This window comes from Agrilus planipennis, unplaced genomic scaffold (assembly GCF_000699045.2).
Source record: "Agrilus planipennis isolate EAB-ADULT unplaced genomic scaffold, Apla_2.0 scaffold117, whole genome shotgun sequence".
In the NCBI taxonomy this organism is placed as follows: Eukaryota; Metazoa; Arthropoda; class Insecta; order Coleoptera; family Buprestidae; genus Agrilus; species Agrilus planipennis.
In genome coordinates this window covers 758,689-778,513 of record NW_020438912.1, presented here as the reverse complement: position 1 = coordinate 778,513, position 19,825 = coordinate 758,689, and the positions used below count along the sequence as shown (strand labels likewise).

The window sequence follows — 19,825 nt, the reverse complement described above, 5'->3', positions numbered from 1 at the left end:
GGATACGAAATGAGGATCTCTCTATGAGCGACTCGAGTCTCTCGTTCAGAGATTCGAGTCTCTCGTTCAGAGACTGGATACGAAATGAGGATCTCTCTATGAGCGACTCGAGTCTCTCGTTCAGAGATTCGAGTCTCTCGTTCAGAGACTGGATACGAAATGAGGATCTCTCTATGAGCGACTCGAGTCTCTCGTTCAGAGATTCGAGTCTCTCGTTCAGAGACTGGATACGAAATGAGGATCTCTCTATGAGCGACTCGAGGCTGTCGTTCAAAGATGCTAAACAGTTTTTTTGACAGTCTCTCTCATTATTATATATTTATTATATACACATTTCTCACTTCTTACTTACGAAACGTTTGTATATTCGTATTCTGTTTTCCTATAAAAATAATTGGCATCGTTATTTTTGAAATAAAAAAAGATAACTATTAATTATCTAACTGGAAAGTCTATCGACACATTTATAAATTGTACGCTCCATGCAGTAAACCATAAAGTTCACCATTATTGCCAAATCGTTAAATTTGTCGACATTTACTTTTTAATTAGAGCTTAAAATCAATTCGCAAATTTTATATTAATGCAGTTAATTATTAGTTCGCTAAAAAACGTGGTTACAAATTACAAAAATACCTACAGATTAACGGTAGAGATTGCGATAATAAAGTACATCGGCACGCTGGAGCTGTTTGTACGTTATGTAGGTTGTAGGCATATGTAGGAATTAAATTTACAAAATACCACTAAAAATGTCACCTTTCGAACATTTAGCTTTTCCTGCAAATTAATCCTGCGGCATAAAAAGCTCGTTTTTATGCTGTTTCAACCTCAGAACCAATATTTTTCTCAGTGTAATTTCATTGGCACCTAATGTTAGGAGATGTAATGAGAAACGTATCCTTTATAAACTATTCAAAGTTCTGTAATTAGGAAATCACATATAAAAATATTTATTCAATCTTGATAATTATAGTTTCGGCCTAACAAATCATTATTATATGTTATATATATATTATGTAAATATAGCATTGCATTGATTACAATTTATTTGGTAAATTCCACTTTTATGTTTGTCTAGTTTTAGTTTGTTGTTAAGTAATGTTAATTTTAGACTATTCTTGTTAATTTCAATGACTTCTAAGTCAAGATGTTTTATTTTTGGGGTGTAATGCAAGGGCTTTGAACGTATTTTTTGTTGAAATATTTGGTGAAGTAAATTTATGTAATATATATAAAAGTTCAAATGTCATTTAAACCACAAAAAATAAAGTCAAATAATTTGAATCATTATCAATGTCATAATAATAACAAACAAAATAGATTTTATTTTTAACGTATGTATCTAATTATAACATAAGCAAAAAAATTCTTTACAATGGGTAATGTGTGCCAATTTAAATTTAAATATCATAGGTAGTTAATTTTGAATAACTGCAGATTTATTCAATTTTTAAGATGTAAGACGAAATATAATTATAAGGGGTAGTATCTATTTTTTATTCTTAGTAAATAAATATTATTCACATATAATAAAGATTATTTTAGCTTACCAGTTGCCTGTTAATAGTTTTGACATTTTGTAATATCTCCTTTGTTCTTTCAGCGATAGGTACTGTGGATGTCTAGAGTGTAATAGCACTGTAGAATTTAATTGTTATTGCGGTAGTCATCTAGTCTAGCATTCTAGATACAATTTATTATCGTTTAATTTAACTCACGATCAGCGATGAAGAAGCGTCAATAATTACCGCATAAACAAACGATATTTTTGAATAAAAATTGCAAATACTTTGTAGTCGTACGTGTAAATAAATTGGTTAACATTCAACACGTACAGGAGACAAGACATGACGGTGAACTGGACTCGGTTCTTTCTAGTTCGGCTTTTAATACACCGTATCGCGAATCCGACCGAAAGCTTATCGCACTTCTCCTTTCTTCGACCTATAGTGTGGATGAAATACGTTTACATATGAAAATGAGTTAAATTATTGAGAAATATCATTTACGTCACCGTCACAATCGAAAAAATAATGGTAACAACATATTGAACTAAGTTTTAGTAGGTATAGAAAATACGACATCTAACTTGTGCGTAAACGGGGTACGCTACATTGTTTTTTATATTTATACTCCAAATAATTTTGCCACAAGTTGTTTTTAAATAAATCTAAAAAGAATGAGAAATAATTTATTAAAATTAAATAGCTTCTTGATTTCAATAAAATAGTTTTACCGAATAACTATTAAATAAATTACAATGAAAATTAAACATTCGTACCATAACTTTATGAGCCAAAAGTAATCCAAGAAATGTTTTTATTTAAATCCTTACAGAATATTAAGATTACGGTAGGAAAAGACAACATAAACGAAGTGAGTTACTGTGGCCATGTAATCGGTATTGCTTACAAAAAAGAATCTATAATTAAAAATTGTGCAAATAAATTATTAAAGTTGCTGTATGCAAATTGATTTGGTGAAATAACTGCCTATTACATAAAATCGGCAAAGGTTGTTGATTTCATGGATTGGACCCGCATAGATAATTACACGTATTCGGCGTGAATATTAAAGGGGAGACATTATTTGTAGCGAAAGCTTAGTTTGATAAATAATATGAAATTCGGAATTTATTACACTAATATTTTTTAATCGCAATTTATAGTAGCATTCTAGATAATCTATCTAGTAAATATAAAAAGAGTATGTTTGTTATGTATCCAGCATAACAATTACCAAATGCACTACCATAAAAAGGGTTTTTAATGGTTAAATTGAAACACGTTAAGCTATGAGATTGCATATCTGAAAATAAAAAAAAGAACTAAACTAAAAATACATGTATGCATACTTTTATATAACGTAAAAATGATAACACAGCAGTTTCAGCACAGTTATAAAAATGCAAATACGTGGGCTATGAATGCAGAGATAGATGTAGGGTATGTTAATTTTCTGCGCGAAATAAATTTCGAATGGGAAGAATCGATACCCGTGACCTGAAATAGCAATGACTCTGGAACTCACTATTGTTATTATTACTATTTTGTTTTTCGTTTACTGTTTCGAAACGTCCGAACCAGTAACGTGATCCGCCAACAAAAACGAATTCAGATTAAGTGACAAGGTTTTTCTGCAAAAAAAAAGAGGATAATACTTAATCAAAGGCTACAAATAAAAGGAAAATAGAATTTTCTTTGTGCTTGACCATCATTTCCTTCAATAGTTTCGAACTTACAGTTACTAAAATCAGGACGTGTTCAAAACAACTAGTTGAAGTTGAGAGATGTTTTAAATTACAAGACGTTTGATTTAACGACGACAGAGTCATCATGCCACTACATAATATTATTCAAAAACGTAAATATTTTCGCAAAACTTTAAGGATGTATGCGGTGCGAAACGTGGACGGTGGGCGCGGCAGAAAAGAAAAGGTTAGAAGCGTTCGAAATGTGGTGTTACAGGCGAATGATAAGGATACCGTGAATAGAGAAAGTTATAAATGAGGAAGTATTGAAGGAAGTGTCAAATAAATTCCAGATGTACTAGAAAATGAGGACTTCTTGAAAACTGTACGATTATATTTTNCCATCATTTCCTTCAATAGTTTCGAACTTACAGTTACTAAAATCAGGACGTGTTCAAAACAACTAGTTGAAGTTGAGAGATGTTTTAAATTACAAGACGTTTGATTTAACGACGACAGAGTCATCATGCCACTACATAATATTATTCAAAAACGTAAATATTTTCGCAAAACTTTAAGGATGTATGCGGTGCGAAACGTGGACGGTGGGCGCGGCAGAAAAAATAATGTTACAAAGCCCAGAAATATGGATATTAATATTTAATAAATAATAAAAATTTTGTAAGAAAATGTGTATTTTGAATTATTATACGTAATAGTGACCAGCTCAACTTTACAATTTTTTTCGAGATCAGAATTACAAAAAAATCTTTAAGAAGGTGAGGCCTGTGTTCGAATTGTTAGGTACAAACTTCAATGAAATTCACTGCGTTTTAATTAGTCTAAAATCTAAATTAATTATCAGAAATAGCAGCAGATATTATCCTCAAACTAACTGTAAAATAAAATTTTCTTCATCATTTCCTTCAATAGTTTCGAAATTATAATTACTAAAATCGAGGACGTGTTGAAAACAACCAGTTGAAGTTGAGAAATACTTTTAAATTGGCGACATTAAAAAAAACTTAGCCTCAACTTTTCTACATTTTTTGGACAAGTCATCATCACAACATCCTTCTATTGCTTATCTTATTTTTAACCAAATTCCTCAACTCAATTGTATTTTTATTAAATCCAATAAAGTTCCTAGTGCATTGATTGTAAAACATTTTCAATAATAACATAATTAAATACAAACCACTTGTTGTAAGTGGTTAATTTTATTATTCTATTTATTTCTATTATTTTTTTTGAATGTATACGTTATTTCTTCTTGTCTATTGTGAAACGGTTTTAATGATTTTTCTTTCATTGGATTGGTTATATCTCAAACGTGTTCTCATTTAAATTTGAGAAAATATTCCGCCTCATAGGGGACGATTATCGTTTTTAAACTTTTAAAAAGGGACTGCTTTACTTTATTGACTCTTACCAATGCTTGCAATATATGGAAAGATTGAAAACCTTATATACTGAAATTCGATACACAACATTTCGTGATATCAATTTTTTATAGAGGTAGGGCACATAAAGCATCCTAAATTGGAGGGCTAGTTGACGGAGAATTGTGGTATATTTTGGACAAATTGTATGTCTTGAGCTAAGTACGACAGCGACTAACCTTTATATAGGAAAATATACATATATGTATTCACATTTGTGATTTTCTTTCGTATTCAAGTATTAATTTCTCAGCCAAGAAGTTTGATTTTACAATTCTCAATCAAATGTCATATTTTTCTAAAAAAATCCAGCATCATTCAGTTAAACCTTGGATTCCTTCTAATATTTTCTTCCAATCTATTAGAAATCCCGAGAATAAGAACAAGAAGAAGAGGAAGTAAGTGTAATTGTCAGTTTGAAAAGTAATCTCTTTTGACGCAAAATCAGAGGGAAAACGGCATTAACTTTTCAACCTCTAATAAACTTTCGAAATGTTAGGATAGGTTTGTCCCTTTTCCTGACAGGAAAAATTTAGACTAAATCCCCGGTAATGGAGGGCAAAGAGTACGCATCGAAATAAATCGCCTGTCACCTTTTCGACGTCCCTCTCCTTCTTTACACCTACGTCTATACCACTTCGTCTGTTTTAATTTGAATGTCACCTATCGTTAGCACACGGATCGCTGGTTAGCTGCTCGGTAGCATAATTACCGGTAGAAAGTTAGAGACACGGCAGTAGCAGCAGTGGCGGTTGGTAATAAATTAACTGACATTCACGTTCGCCCCAATACGAGTTACCTTTAACGAGAATTATTGGCGGCCATGTATTTATCATGATTGGAAAACCAGAAGGTACACGTCGTTCGATTAGTCAATCCGAAATACAGGAAGAGTTGTCTGCATTTTTGGGTTTAAATATCCCAGCATAATGGCATTTTTCATCTAATATTGCTGATATTTCGAGAAGTCCTAAGACTGGTTAGACACGCACTTCCCTAAATCTATAACATCCTACATCCTTAATTATTTGCGAATAGTAATCTCATATAGGTTTACCTCTACACCTCTGAACTCCTGTTTCTGTCTCTAATAGGTCTCTGTCTAGATCTTCATGCCTGAGAAGGTGTCCTACTAACCTATCTCGTCTATTTCTTATTGATTTCCATGGAGTCCTCTATTCTCCTATCCTTTTTAATACCTCTTCATTTCTAACCTTCTTATCCTCGGTATCCTCATCATTCGCCTGTAACACCACATTTCCAACGCTTCTAACCTTTCCTTTTCCGCCGCGCTCATCGTCAATGTTTCGCACACATACAACTAATGGAGATTTCACGTGCGGCCCCTTACCATGTCATGGCAAATCTACACGTCAAACTAACACAGCTGAGCCATGATGAAATGGGGGACTCCCTGGGGTTTACTCTCCGTCAGACGAATTGGTCCCAGGAAGCTACTGAAGGTTGACGAAGCGTGCAACTCCTCAATTCAGGCCTATCTCACCCTTAATCGTTCAATACAGGGACTACACAACGAACAGGGCGATCCGCTGCACAGCGCCTTAACCCAGCATGCGGGCTGCACCCAACTGCCACCTCGAGTCCAACACCCATAGGCGGGGCAGGAATCGAAGATAAACTCCTGTGGGATCCTAGCCTCCCGAGTACCGGTATAGGCTCTCAAGTCGCCATCGGATACTCCGGAGCACCCCTCGCTGGGTGACACCCGTTTTTGATAGAGAGAGTACGCTATCACCGGACATCCTTTTGCATCCTGACTCGCCCGAGCTGCTTTCGCCACAAGTGTGCAGCCCTCTAATAGGTCAGACTGCACACCCGATCCACATAGGGCTCCTACTTCCACTATGCTTCACATCGTAGCCCCCTTAATGGGTCAGGTTACCTCCAACTCTGTGACCCTACCTGATGTGCACCTCTTGCCAGGACACTTACTTCGCCTTACCGCGATAAGGTGAGGATTCTGGGGGGGTTCGCACCCGCACTGCGCATTTACATATTATGTGTGAATTTCATAGTAAAGATAAACAAAATCTGAGCTTATATATAACCCTTTACATCACTGCCCAAAAGTAAGTCTTGTTTCATGCATTGTCGCCCTGTGTCTTCGTCATGACCGCCTTCCTTGAATTGAGTCGTATCTTCTCCGTCTAGCGCTTGTTTTGCAAACTGGGACACTATGATTTAGAGAACTAATCGGTCCGCTAAACGCAAAATATCCGATTAAATTTAACTGCCAATAAAAAGCAATTTACGGCCATAGCTTATCCGATTTCATATTATTCATAGGTGGCTGCGGCAGACAGCGACATCTGCAGGGTGTGGTGTCGGCGTCGTTCTTCGAGATGTGGCGTCGCCGTTGTCGCTTAGTCCCGGCCTGATCGGAAGGGCCGACGGGCGCGGGCGGGGTGCAACCAGCCCTTCTTCGGTAGCGCGATTTATAACACGCGCCTTCTTGCTGGTGTTAAAATGGATCGCGTACCATACACACCACACACTATATACATACATACATATGTGCACAAAACAAACTTTACGTGGAATGGAATTTCTTACTGGTTCACTATCGGTTTCCTGTCAGCACAAGATATGAGAAATTCCCGCGAATTTTCGCCTCCAGCTCATTAAACTTCGAACTCTTGACTTGGCCGACTTCTCTGTACAATCAGAACTCCATTGAAGTCGCAGCCAGTAGCTAATACGAATACAAATGCGATGGGTGATTAATAACGAAAATTTAACTTTTCGTTACATCTTTAAAATCGTATATCTATGTATTTTCACAATGTAATAAATAGAAACGCCATAAAATACCGAACGGGTCCGTACTTGACTAATCGTACTTCAGCAAATTCGTTATTAAGCTTAAATAAAAAATTTAGTTTTTTTAATTAATTGTATTCAGCAACGAAATTGAGCTTAGATACGAGAAGGCCAGTCCAAGAACGCCAAAATTTAAAAGGAAGTTACGTTCATGTCTCTTTCTATATCAATCAACAGGAAGTCATAAAATTTACCATTATATGTGGAATCGCTGCTGATAAACAAATTAAGATTTTTCGACTTGATTGTTATGTCTTATGCTGCTTAACAAACCAGCAATAAGTGGTTTTACTTCTTGCTGGTTTGGTTTGGTTAAGGAAATCTGATTGGTCTACAGAAATGGAAAAATTACCAGTTGTTAATATTTTTGTTTCTCGAAACTGTGAATGTTAAGCCACACGGCTTTTACAAATGGAAATGTCAGTCACTTTCCAAGAGTTTTGCTTCTCCTTCAAAAGTACGGAACGGTAAAAATTCTACATGATGGGAAACTACAGTTTCTGAACAGAACACACAATACTTTTTGTGCAATCCTTAACTAAATGTTTGAATTTAGCTGGGAACAAGCGTTAATTAGATAAGCAAAATATGGTCCAGTTGATGATCTATAATTGCACAGAATACTGTGCTAAGATAAATTTTCTATCGGGTCAGCCACGGGTTCCTCATCAAAGAAAAATTGGCTTTTGCCAATCTTCCCTTCATTTATCTTTTAACACTTGCGAGTTCATTCAAATAAGGTTCGATCCTTATAAGTTCCTCAGGATTCAAGCTTTTTCCGGTGGCAGTAAACGTAAAATGTTCTAAATGGGGAGAGCCTTACGAAATGATTACATTTTAAACTATTCATGCTTTAAAGCGAGTTCACGTGATTGATGATGAGCAAAGGTGACGATGAACGTACGTAACCTAGAAAACGGTGAAATATTCGAACTAAACGATGTTCTTGTTCTCAAAGCAGGTGCTAGTTCCCTAATATATCTATTTTTTTTTTTTTTCCTTTTTCAATAAATAGATACCTTATTTCGTTTTTTCTCGAGGTATCTGCGATAAGTACTTTGTTAGAAAAATTATTTGATAGGTTTACAAGAAATCCATATGCCAATTTAACTGTAGATGCTGACCTCACTGAAAAACCACTATTATTTGATTCTGATCGAACGAGTACGTATATGTGGGATTCAAAATAGACAAGGCTGGATTAAACTTTAATAATCAAGGAAATGGAAAAACAAAAAAACGGAGTATAAAAATAGTTAACTGTCTTACATCTTTCACGATTTATGATATCCTGTCCACCTCACTCTCCCCGGCATTTATTTACTTCTCTTTATTCTCTCCTAGAGAAATAAATGTTAGGAAGGGAATCAGAAACGGATACACACTGTCACCGCTACTTTTTAATCTATACATCGAAGACGCAATAAACATTATTAAACACAGTACAACTGTAGGGGCAAAAATTAGTATGCTTAGATTTGCAGATGATATACCGGTATTAACATCTAGCAAGGAGGAGTTAGAGATAGCTTTCAATAAAATAAATAAAAGTAAAACAAAAATACCGGTATGCAAGGGAAGAAAAAATAGGTAAAGAGCAAATATAGATACAGATAAAATTAGAAGTGACCGATTTTAGGTATCTAGGAAGTCAGACAAGTCAGGATGGAAGGAGTAGTAGGGATATAAAGCAGAGGATAGTGCAAGGTCAAGTCGCCTTCAATAAAAAGAAGTCACTTCTATGCTCGCGAACAGTTAATTTAGAAATTCGAAAAAGATTGTTAAAGGTGTATGTTTGAAGCGCGGTGCTGTACGGGTGCGAAACATAGACGGTGGGTGCGGCGAAAAAGAAAAGGTTAGAAGCGTTCGAAATGTGGCGTTACAGGCGAATGATGACGATACCGTAAATAAAGAAGGTTAGAATTGAAGAGGTATTAGAAAGAATAGGAGAACAGAGGACTCTATGGAAGTCAATAAGAAATAGGCGAGATAGATTGGTAGGACGCCTTCTCAGGCATGAAGGTCTAGTCAGAGACCTATTAGAGACAGAAACAGAAGGTAGATCTACATTAGATTACTGTTCGCAAATAGTTAAGGATGTGGGATGTTCTAGTTTTAGGGAAATGCGAAGATTAGCTCAGGATAGGAAAGAGCGGAGGCGCTTTTTCCAACCAGTCTTACAATTAGAATGATAACAATCTTCCGTCGTGACACTGCATCCACAATTCGACGACTCGGCACCACACATCCACACATCACGTACACAAACAAATCCCTACATATATAATAAACTTATTAATTTAGTGACTATGTAAATCCAGTGTATTACAAGTAGTAAGTTACGGAACACGCGCTTTTACCGCATAGCAGGTCCAGAACAATCGAGCTGATGCAGTTTACAGAGTAGGCTACGTGGAAAAGAGGTTTAAAGTTAAGAGCTTAATTCTCATTACCGTAACACGGTCGGTAACCATGCGGACGGCTTTATTGGCCGATTTGTTCTACTGCTTCGGTAACTTTAATGCTTTTTATTGAAAAAGTTTCGCAAGTTCTAATTTGACCGCCAACCTCGCCCTAAACATCTACTGCCTACTTCAACTTTCAGCATTATTAGGATTATACAAACAAAAACAAGACCAATAATAATAGCAGCAGTTTCTTTTATTACTTCACCTTTGTTACTAAATAAATGTAATTTAATAGATAGTGATTGTTTTTTCGGAGTTTTGTACCCAAAGGATAATATTTTACTCGACTTCAAAATAAAATAGGATTTATAAATAATTATCTTGAATTAAAGACATAAATGAAGAAAACTCTTAACATACTTCATACATGCTTTCTTATAATTTGAGTATACATATGATCAATATAACAACCCCTTGTGGTAAAGATAAGTAGTCTCTTAATTTTACTTAACTTTATTGTGACTTGATATTTCTTTTATTTGAAAAACTAAATATGTACTTAAAGCAGTATGTAGAAGGTCAGTGCTCTCTCCGATAAACATATAGAAGCAATACTCAATTTTCAATAGATTTAAACGGAGCGGCCCAATTTACATTTTGATCCAAATGACCGGCCGAATTTACCACTGCCCTAGGGAGTTAACGGAATTGTAATAGGTTAACTACCCGACTAAAGTTATTACAATAAATTGTTTTTTCAACAAGCGCAATTCTGTTAATTTAGTAAACGTTTTTTTTTTTTTGGTTTAACAAAAAACTATTTCAGTATTTTAATTGGAAGGCCTATTAGAAAAGTTTCGTGGTAATTTATTTTGATTATAATTTTAATCAGGTAATTAATTAATCTATTATGATGTCGTTAATTTCTTAAAGATTGTAAAATATTTTTTTAGCGAGGAGCTATGTTTACTTACTGGGTACCTATTTAGAACTAAGTAAATGTAAGTACTTTTATTTTTTTATGGTCCACTTTTTTCTGTTACAATTTTTGTAGAGCTTTGATAAAGTTCCCAATGGTGGAGTAAAACGTTAACCTTTTATAAAATACGTAAATAACAAAACTACTTATTTTTAATATAAATTCGTTATCTATGAATAAACAGTTTAAAATACTATTTTTTAAGTCCCTTAAAAACGAAATTCTCTGTTGAATTTTGGTGGCAAAGGTCGTCCAAAGTGCCATTAAATATCGAAGTTTATTTTGCTGAAGGTTGATGTCTGAAACCCGGGCTGTAAGTTATCCAAGCGTTTACTTCCGAAGCTATTGATAAGGGTGAGGGTAAAGGTGACTGCGGTCCAGTTAGCACAGAAAAGTGTCCGACTCGGGGGAGATGTAGACCGTTTCTTCGGAAGGCATGTGGTTAATTCGATAAAAGCTTCAATAGAGAAGCATTTGTTTCACTCACGTGTGACACCGGGGATAACAAGGAGATCCGATTCCACCTTTTGTGGTTCGATAGCAAAAATTCAATTGTCCAACACAAATTAACAGTAAAGAGTTCCTTCAGTAACTTATATAATGCAGTATAAAAGTCTATCTATGAATGCGGTACAACAAAATACAGGAAAATTTTCAGTAAAACGTTCATCATCACAAACTCGTCAGTCTTAAGACTGGTCGGACATTCCATTTGTTGAGTCCGGTAATCTAATCTAGGTCTACTTCTAATCTAGGTCTATTTCTAAGCCTCTTAACTCCTGTTTCTGGTTCTAACATGTCTCTGACCAACCCTTCATATGTGAGAAGGTGTCATGCCAACCTACGTATATCGCTTTCTTATTGACTTCCATAGTGGATCCTGTTCTCCTACTTCTTCTGTTTTAAATCTCTATTGCTTCTTCTATCTTGAGTTATCTGGCTTTCTAAATACCAATATTCGCTCTTTCCCTTCCTTTTCTTCACTTGCATAGCAGTATTGTTGTTTTATTTTTATTTATTTTCATGTAATATTGTTTTAAAAATATTGCTTCCATTTTATTTAAGGCCATCTTTAACTTCTCCTTGCTAGATGCAAATTTACAAATCTAAGCATACTAATCTTTTGTCCCTGTATATCTATCCCTACAGTTGTCCTGTCGTCAATGATGTTGATCGCGTCTTCGATGTATAGATTAAAAAGTAGCGCTGGCAGTGTGTATCCCTGTTTCACTCCCTTCCTAATATTTACTTCTCTACGTTGCAGCCCCATCTTTATAACTGCCTGTTGCTCTTTAAGTATATTTAAAATCTTGTCAAAACATATGTTCTACAAATAATTGCGCAGTATCAGTCGCTTATTTTTATACTTTACCACAAAACTTTATTCAGAATTGACATTACATTTGACACTGATATTTGTGTAAGATAAAACATTTACTTCTGAACGAGGTGGATATCTTCTGGTATTACCTAATTAAACATGATGAGTAAAAAGCACCTTAACCTCCGTCACGGAGTCTACCAAAAACATTTTCATTAATAAATATGCAAATTGCAAAAGAACACTCATCTCCTAAAAGCATCTGGCTTGTAATTCTCCCTCCTGTAAAATATCGTATAACCTCTGTTACTTTTCTCTGCGACGAAATTCCTTGAATATTAATACGTCCTAAGTGATCTGGCAAAAGAAAATTCCGACTGTTGGTATATTCATCTTAATCGACTTCCATAATAAACTTGACTTTACTCGATAAAAGCAGAGCAAAGAAAGGATGACAGAGTTCATTTGAATAAATACTACTCCGATTTTTGTTGTTCTTGTAGCTTCAGCTTTTTCATTTAAAAACAAAAGACAGAAAGATAAAAACATACAGACAATGTTTAGTGAATCGTAGTTCATCTTCCTCCTCCGCATGACATAAATTATCCATGACATTGAGAGCGCTACTGCTTATAAAACGCGGCTTCATATTGACGCAGAAGGAGGCAACGGAAGTTAAGGGATAAGCAGGATATATGGTCGCCAAGCAACTGAAGATGTCAGGGTGACAGTAAACTTGACAATAATAAATAATTAGTCAGTTAAACAATACATATTTACAAAGAGATGCACTACACCAAATAAAATTGGAAAGAATTTTTTCTGGAATATTAGTATTGTAATAGCACATTATAAATATTTTCTCATCATTATAAGGTCGTTAGCCTAAGATTCGTTGAACATGGACTTCCACTCCTTCCTATCCTGAGCTAATTTTCGCATTTCTCCAAAACTAGAACAACCTAGATCCTTAGCTAAATATAATCTAGTCTAGGTCTCCCTCTCCTCCTGTTAACTTCTGTTTCTGCTTCTATGTCTCTGACTAGACCTTTAAGCCTAGGAAGGTGTCATACAAACTTATTTTTCGCCATATCTTATTGACTTCCAAAGAGTCTTCCGTTCTATTCTTTCTGATACTTCTTCATTTCTAACCTTCTCTATCGACGGTATCCTCATCCTCACGCTTCCAACCTTTTCTTTTCGCCGCGCCCACCGCCCATGTTTCGTACAGGGCTGCGCTCCAAACATACATCTTTAGCAATATTTTTCGAATTTCTAAATTAACCGTTCGCGGGCATAGAAGTGACTTCTTTTTATTGAAGGCGACTCGACCCTGCGCTATCCTTTGCCTTACATCCCTACTACTCCTTCCGTCCTGACTTCCCAGATTCTTTATATTCGCTCTCCCTACTCTTTCTTCCCTTGCATACCAGTATTTTTGCTTTACTTTTAAACATTACTGCTATTTTACGTACACTGTGCAATTGACTTCCTAATTTATTGGAAAAGTACGAGGGTGGATTGATAAGTTTCCGGCCTAACCAAGAGATGACGCCACTAGGCCTACCTTGAGGTGACATTCTATAGTACCATCCTTGGATAGCTTGTAGCTATAGTTTCAGCCCGATCTCCTTGCTAGTGTAGGTTTGACAGCACGCTGAACAAGACGCCTCTGTGGTTTTCGTAAAAATGGAAAAGCAGGAAAATCGTGCTGTCATCAAATACTTTTATTTGAAGGGGTTAACGCCGAAGGAAATTAAAAAAGAGATGGACTCAACACTGGGGACATCCTCCCCGTCATATTCAACCGTTAAGCAGTGGGTTTCCGAGTTTAAAAAGGGTCGTGTGAGCACCTCTGATGGGCCTCGCTCAGGACGCCCCGTTGAGGTCACAACTCCAGATATGATCGAAAAAATTCATCAAATAGTGCTGGGAGACCGCAGATTGAAAGTGCGTGAGATAGCTGAGACCTGTAAGATGTCATATGAACGTGTGCAACATATTTTGCACCAACATTTGCATATGGAAAAGCTCTGTGCAAGATGGGTGCCGCGTTTGCTAACAGTCGACCAAAAATTGATTCGAAAAAACATTTCTACCGCAAATTTGTCATTGTATAAGCGTAATCCAAGCGAATTTTTGCGTCGATTCGTAACCGTTGACGAAACGTGGGTCCACCACTACACTCCTGAAACCAAAGAACAGTCTAAACAGTGGATTGGACCAGGGGAACCAACTCCAAAGAAGGCAAAAACAATTTTTTCGGCGAACAAGGTTATGGCTACTGTTTTTTGGGATGCAAGAGGTATTATATACATTGATTACCTTGCAAAGGGTAATACTATCACTGGTCAATACTACGCAGACTTATTGCAACGTTTGAGCCACGAGGTGAAAATTAAACGACCTCATCTGGCGAAGAAAAAAATCTTGTTTCATCACGATAACGCACCAGCGCACACGTCAATCGTTGCGACGGCTAAAATCAACGATCTAAAGTTTGAATTGATGCCGCACCCTCCTTACTCTCCAGACCTAGCCCCGAGTGACTATTTTCTGTTCCCTAATCTCAAAAAATGGCTTGGCGGTAAGAGATTTGCGGACAATGAAGAAGTAATCGAAGCTGTAAATGGTTATTTTGAGGAGCTTGACGAATCAGTCTATAGAGATGGCATTAATAGACTGGAACACCGCTATGAGAAATGTATCAGCCTTGGAGGAGATTATGTTGAGAAATAAAAAAAAAAAATTTTTAAAAACCTTGTTTTTCTTGGTCAGGCCGGAAACTTATCAATCCACCCTCGTATATTGGGATAGTATGTCTACATGCACTATAGCAACACTACTGAGGAACTATCTATATACTACAGCAGGCAATTCTTCTGAAACATTGAATACTGTAAATTCTTGACCATCCAGCAATGTGGTTTAATGGTTAAGCCGTTGATAACATTCGAGACGACAGAGGCTTATGTACGCCTGCCTGACCCAAGTCAAGTCTTTATTTTGTCCGTCTATTTTATCCCTTCCGTACCACCCATTCATTCTTACGACCTACTAGTACCAGTATTAGCTGCTAGGGATGAAACATATAAAGTTCCATTTATTCTATATTTATGTCTCTTAGACACATGGCCATTTACAATTTACAGTTTTCCAGGAGCTGTATCCCTGGTTGTATAATATATAGATGCGCACGGTTAACAATCATATCAATGTTTTCGTAATGTACATGGTCCGCCTCTAGCACAATTGAAGGACCATGAGATTTTAAATTACTTATACCTGTATAGTTTTTTCTACATTGCAAGTGAGCTTCTTGTGTTCTTCCATTACTTTTTTGCTTAGCGTATACATCTCTCTTCACAGCATCATTTAAATCAAACTGTAAATTATATTGTAGAAACCCGTCACTGATGTACTTGAAGCAGTAAGAAATTTTCTTTCAATAAATGTTTCTGTTACAAAGCTGCTAGAAGATAATAATTTTCTGTGTCTTAAACCGAGTGTATTGTTGATAGAAAGTCGACATCAGCTCATTTGTCATCAGATGATCCCTAAAGATATTCTTTAACGCTTCAACAAGTGGGGCGGTTTAGGGACCAAGTATCAAGACACGTAAATTAATCTATCAAATAGCTACACGTCTGCTCCCTGATGATACAATAAAAAATACTTACAGTACACTTATAGTACTTTTGTGTAAATATTTAATTTAAAACTTTAAGAATGAGCCAAGAAAAAATTGAAATCGCTTCTAAAAAGTCGTTTTAAGTTCAGGAAAATGAAACCAAACGATGCAAATAAATAATTATTAAAGTAAGTTGGAACGCAGATCTTCTCCGATATCAATACCATAAAAGGGCGTTATCGTCAGTTTCTCCATTTTCTCCGCATCCTGTCCATGGAGGGCAGTTATTTTTAATTCCGTTCCTTTAATCCTGCGACAAACCAATCAATTCCGCCATCTTCGAGCGTCCCTTTCAGATATTTCCATGGGAACAGGGGTTCAATTTGGGTAACTGATTTCGCAGCTGAGTAGGTGCCAAACTAGGGACGCTTACGCTAACTTACGTCCATCCGCATAGCACAGTGTGCCAAAATAAAAAAAATCTCTGTTTTATTTTCACGTCCAAATAATAAGCCAAGTGCTTTTATGTCAAATTAATTTTTTATTTAAATAAGATGTGACATGTACAGGGTTACCGTTCCATGAAATTTGCCGGTACGAAATTCTTATAGATATTGAGACAAGTAATCATCATCATCATCATCATCATAAGGTCGTCAGTCCTAAAACTGGTTAGACACGCACGCCCATTCTTTCCTATCCTGAGCTAAACTTCACAATTCCCTAAAACTAGAACAGCCCACATCCTTAACTATTTGCGAACAGTAATCTAATCTAGGTCTACCTCTACCCCTCCTAACTCCTGTTTCTGCCTCTAATATGTCTCTGACTAGACCTTCATGCCTGAGAAGGTGTCCTACCAATCTATCTCGCATATTTTTTATTAACTTCCATAGAGAAAAATTAATTCTATTCTGTGTTCGCGAACGATTAGTTTCGGAATTCGAAAAAAAATAATAAAAGTTTATGTTTCGAGCGCGGGTACGAAATAGGGAAATGGTGAACATAACCTTACAAGTGTAATGGGTGGACAATGAAAATACTGTAACACTGTGTCCCCATATCGTAAATTCCAAATTAGGCCAGTATTATTACATTTAAATTAAATATTAGAAATTGGAACCCATGTGTGTGATTTAAACACGCATTTGGAGTGTAAAATCGTGTAGACATTTTTCGCGCGTCTAAAACGTGTTAATTATTAATACGCGGAATGTGTGTAAATTGAGCACATTTATTGCGTGTATTTTGAATACACGAAATATATATCATCTACCACTCGGTTTGAAGGTTAATTGGCAATCATCTAAATAACGAGAATAATAATGTTCGTGTATTCAAATTCAGAATTAATTAATCAATAAATCATTAGAATCGAGTCAGAGGTGAATTAGGGTAGTGAAGCGGGTGGTCGTTTTAATCTCACTCTGATTTTCTACGTTTCCCCTAAGATAGGCAAATATTCTAGTAATATTCAATTCAATACACCTTGTCCTTTACTTTCAAATAAATATAATATATAAATTTCACTTTAAATAAGCGAATAGGTATTGAAAATAGAAAAAAGTTATAAATGAGGAAGTATTGAAGGAAGTGTCAAATAAATTCCAGATGTACTAGAAAATGAGGACTTCTTGAAAACTGTACGATTATATTTTATTTGGTGTATGTATCAAGGTAAAGAAATTGAAGATAGAAGTCATTTCTATTAAGGTAAATCGCAACAAAGATAGTGAACTTATTTGTTTGTATCGAAAGCTAAGGGATTATCCTCCCATGTTTCGACAGTATTTCCGAAAATCAGCGTCAAAGTTTGATTATATTTACCCCTTTGGAGTTGACCTGGTAAAATTAGTAGACAAAAATATAGTTAATTAAATTAACCATGAAAGTCGAAAACCAATTTGAATGCTAACATCAAATGAATTATGCAATAGTTTATATTTTTGCCAGTTAATTTTGCCGGTGATGCCGAATTGCCTCCCGTAGGTAGTTTTGGTTAAAATATAGATAGTCGAATTCCCTCCCGGGTACTAGCCGAGTTCCCTCCTGTTCATATCAGCTCCGATAATTAAGTTAACGACTACTTACCGATTTTATTTATACAAAATAAATGTATATTTATAGTGCACTTCAGTACGTCAGTAAATTAAAGATAAAATAATTTCAGAAAAAACACATATCAGTTATGAAATGTTTATTTATTTAATTTTAAAATGGTTTCCCACTACCTTAACAAATTCAATGTTTGGAAATTCGTGTGCGTCTAGCTTTTTGGTGCAATCACCTAGAAAAACTTTATTAGTTTTAGCCGTTGGGAGGCAATTGATGCATAATTAGGAGGGAATTCGACATACCGAAAATTTAAACACTAATTAAAAACAGGTATATGGTAGGGAACTAGGCATTATCCAATTTTGCCATGTCAACTTCAAAGGGGTGTCGTATTTTACATAACGAAAGTCGTAGAAACATGCATGTAATTTCAATTTACTGGTTTTATACAATTATAATTAGCGTTAATGAAAGATATAACCTTTCAGAAGAAACAATTGTTTATATTAAATACGATATAAAAATAATAAGCGATTACATTTTTTGTTAATAACATTTTGTGCATTGATGTTCTTAAATGTTCTGATTTTTCGGCGAATAAAAATTTTTTTGTTGAGCACTGTGTGGTCTCCGATGGTAGCGGCGCGTCGCGTCGGAGAGTTAGCGCTTTACTGGCGTCGAGACGTGTCACCAGCTTGTTTGCGTCTCCGCTGATTAATATGAGAGGAGACATCTGCTTTATGTTTTAACGTATTAGTCTTCTTTAAAGGTGCTGCGTTTTGTGAAAGATACATTTTGATTGATCGCCTCGTATAACCAATCGCGTTCATTAAATTAGTACCGAAGCACAAGCGACCCTTTGGTTGATGAATAAAGGAAAATAAAATTGTTATCGAGACGTACGCTGATGCACTGCTTTGAAAAAAAACGGACAGACAGACACACAAGTGATCCCATAAGGGTTCCGTTTCTCATTCGGACGTTCGGAACCCTAACCCGAAAATCAACTTGACATTGTAGTTGAAAAAAGATGTTATGAATTGATCAGCTTGTGATACAAATAAACAATAATAATTCTCGGGAACCTGATAATTCTAAAACGATACTTGTTCAGTTTGTGTGCGTCGTCAGTTCGGTGGTAGTTTAATAAACAATTATTTCACTATAAATTTTATTACAACTGAAACTCTCTCTCTTTCAGAAACAATTTTGGTAACAAAGAAGAATCACACCACTCTTGTTTGCACCCTTGAACATGTAACAATCTCCTGTAGATCTATTGTATTAATAAATCGACATTATTCAACTTTCTGAATAAAAACATGTTCTCCCATACAATATTCAAATTGCAAGTATAAATTTGTACGTATGATATTGTTTTGTTAAAAGATTTACTACGTTATGTTTAAGCCATGAACGTCTTATTAATTGTCCTGTAATCTATAAGTAAAGAACTAATTTCTGTATTTTTTTCAAAATTTTAGGTTCGGTCTAGTTTTGGTTATAAGGGGGGAATGGTCAATTTTCATCTATTTCTTTTAATATGGACCAAGGATTCATCGAAATAGAAGCGTTTCTCTTTCTAAAAAGCCTTAAAGATTTTTTCATGTAACCATTAAGCTATTTCCATGAAAAAATGTTATGTTGTCAAACTCCGTGATACGGAAGTGATAATACCACTTGCCGATTCTAGGTTACATCTTTTGTAATTTGTGGGCATTTATTTATTCCATAACACGAAAGTCATCATCCGTTCTCTATCTTTTTCAAAATTTTAGGGCCAGTAGTTTCGTAGATAAGGGTAGGGGGAATGGTCAGTTTTCATCTATTTTCTTAATTAACTAAAACTATTTATTTTAAAATTAAAAAAAAAAAGTATATTTGAGACCATTACAACAAGTCCTTCCATTTAATATCTCACACGGTACAGTTTGCAAAACTTTTTTTTTTAATTT

General features: G+C 35.4%; 1 protein-coding gene and 1 long non-coding RNA gene across 3 annotated transcripts in view; one reads left to right on the top strand and one right to left on the bottom strand.

Moving 5' to 3' along the window:
• Nucleotides 1–19,825, top strand: part of LOC108737493 (neuroligin-1-like) — a 279,274-nt gene that overhangs the window by 32,402 nt on the left and 227,047 nt on the right. The gene's annotated exons all lie outside the window — the stretch shown is intronic.
• Nucleotides 1–19,825, bottom strand: part of LOC112904151 — a 129,333-nt gene that overhangs the window by 94,253 nt on the left and 15,255 nt on the right. Inside the window, exon 1 of one of the 2 annotated variants that reach the window (XR_003230921.1) lies at nt 1,554–1,842. The exons of the other annotated variant lie outside the window; for it this stretch is intronic. This is a non-coding gene — a long non-coding RNA (uncharacterized LOC112904151). Of the gene's footprint in view, nt 1–1,553; nt 1,843–19,825 lie in introns of those variants that run through there. 2 annotated transcript variants of the gene reach the window in all.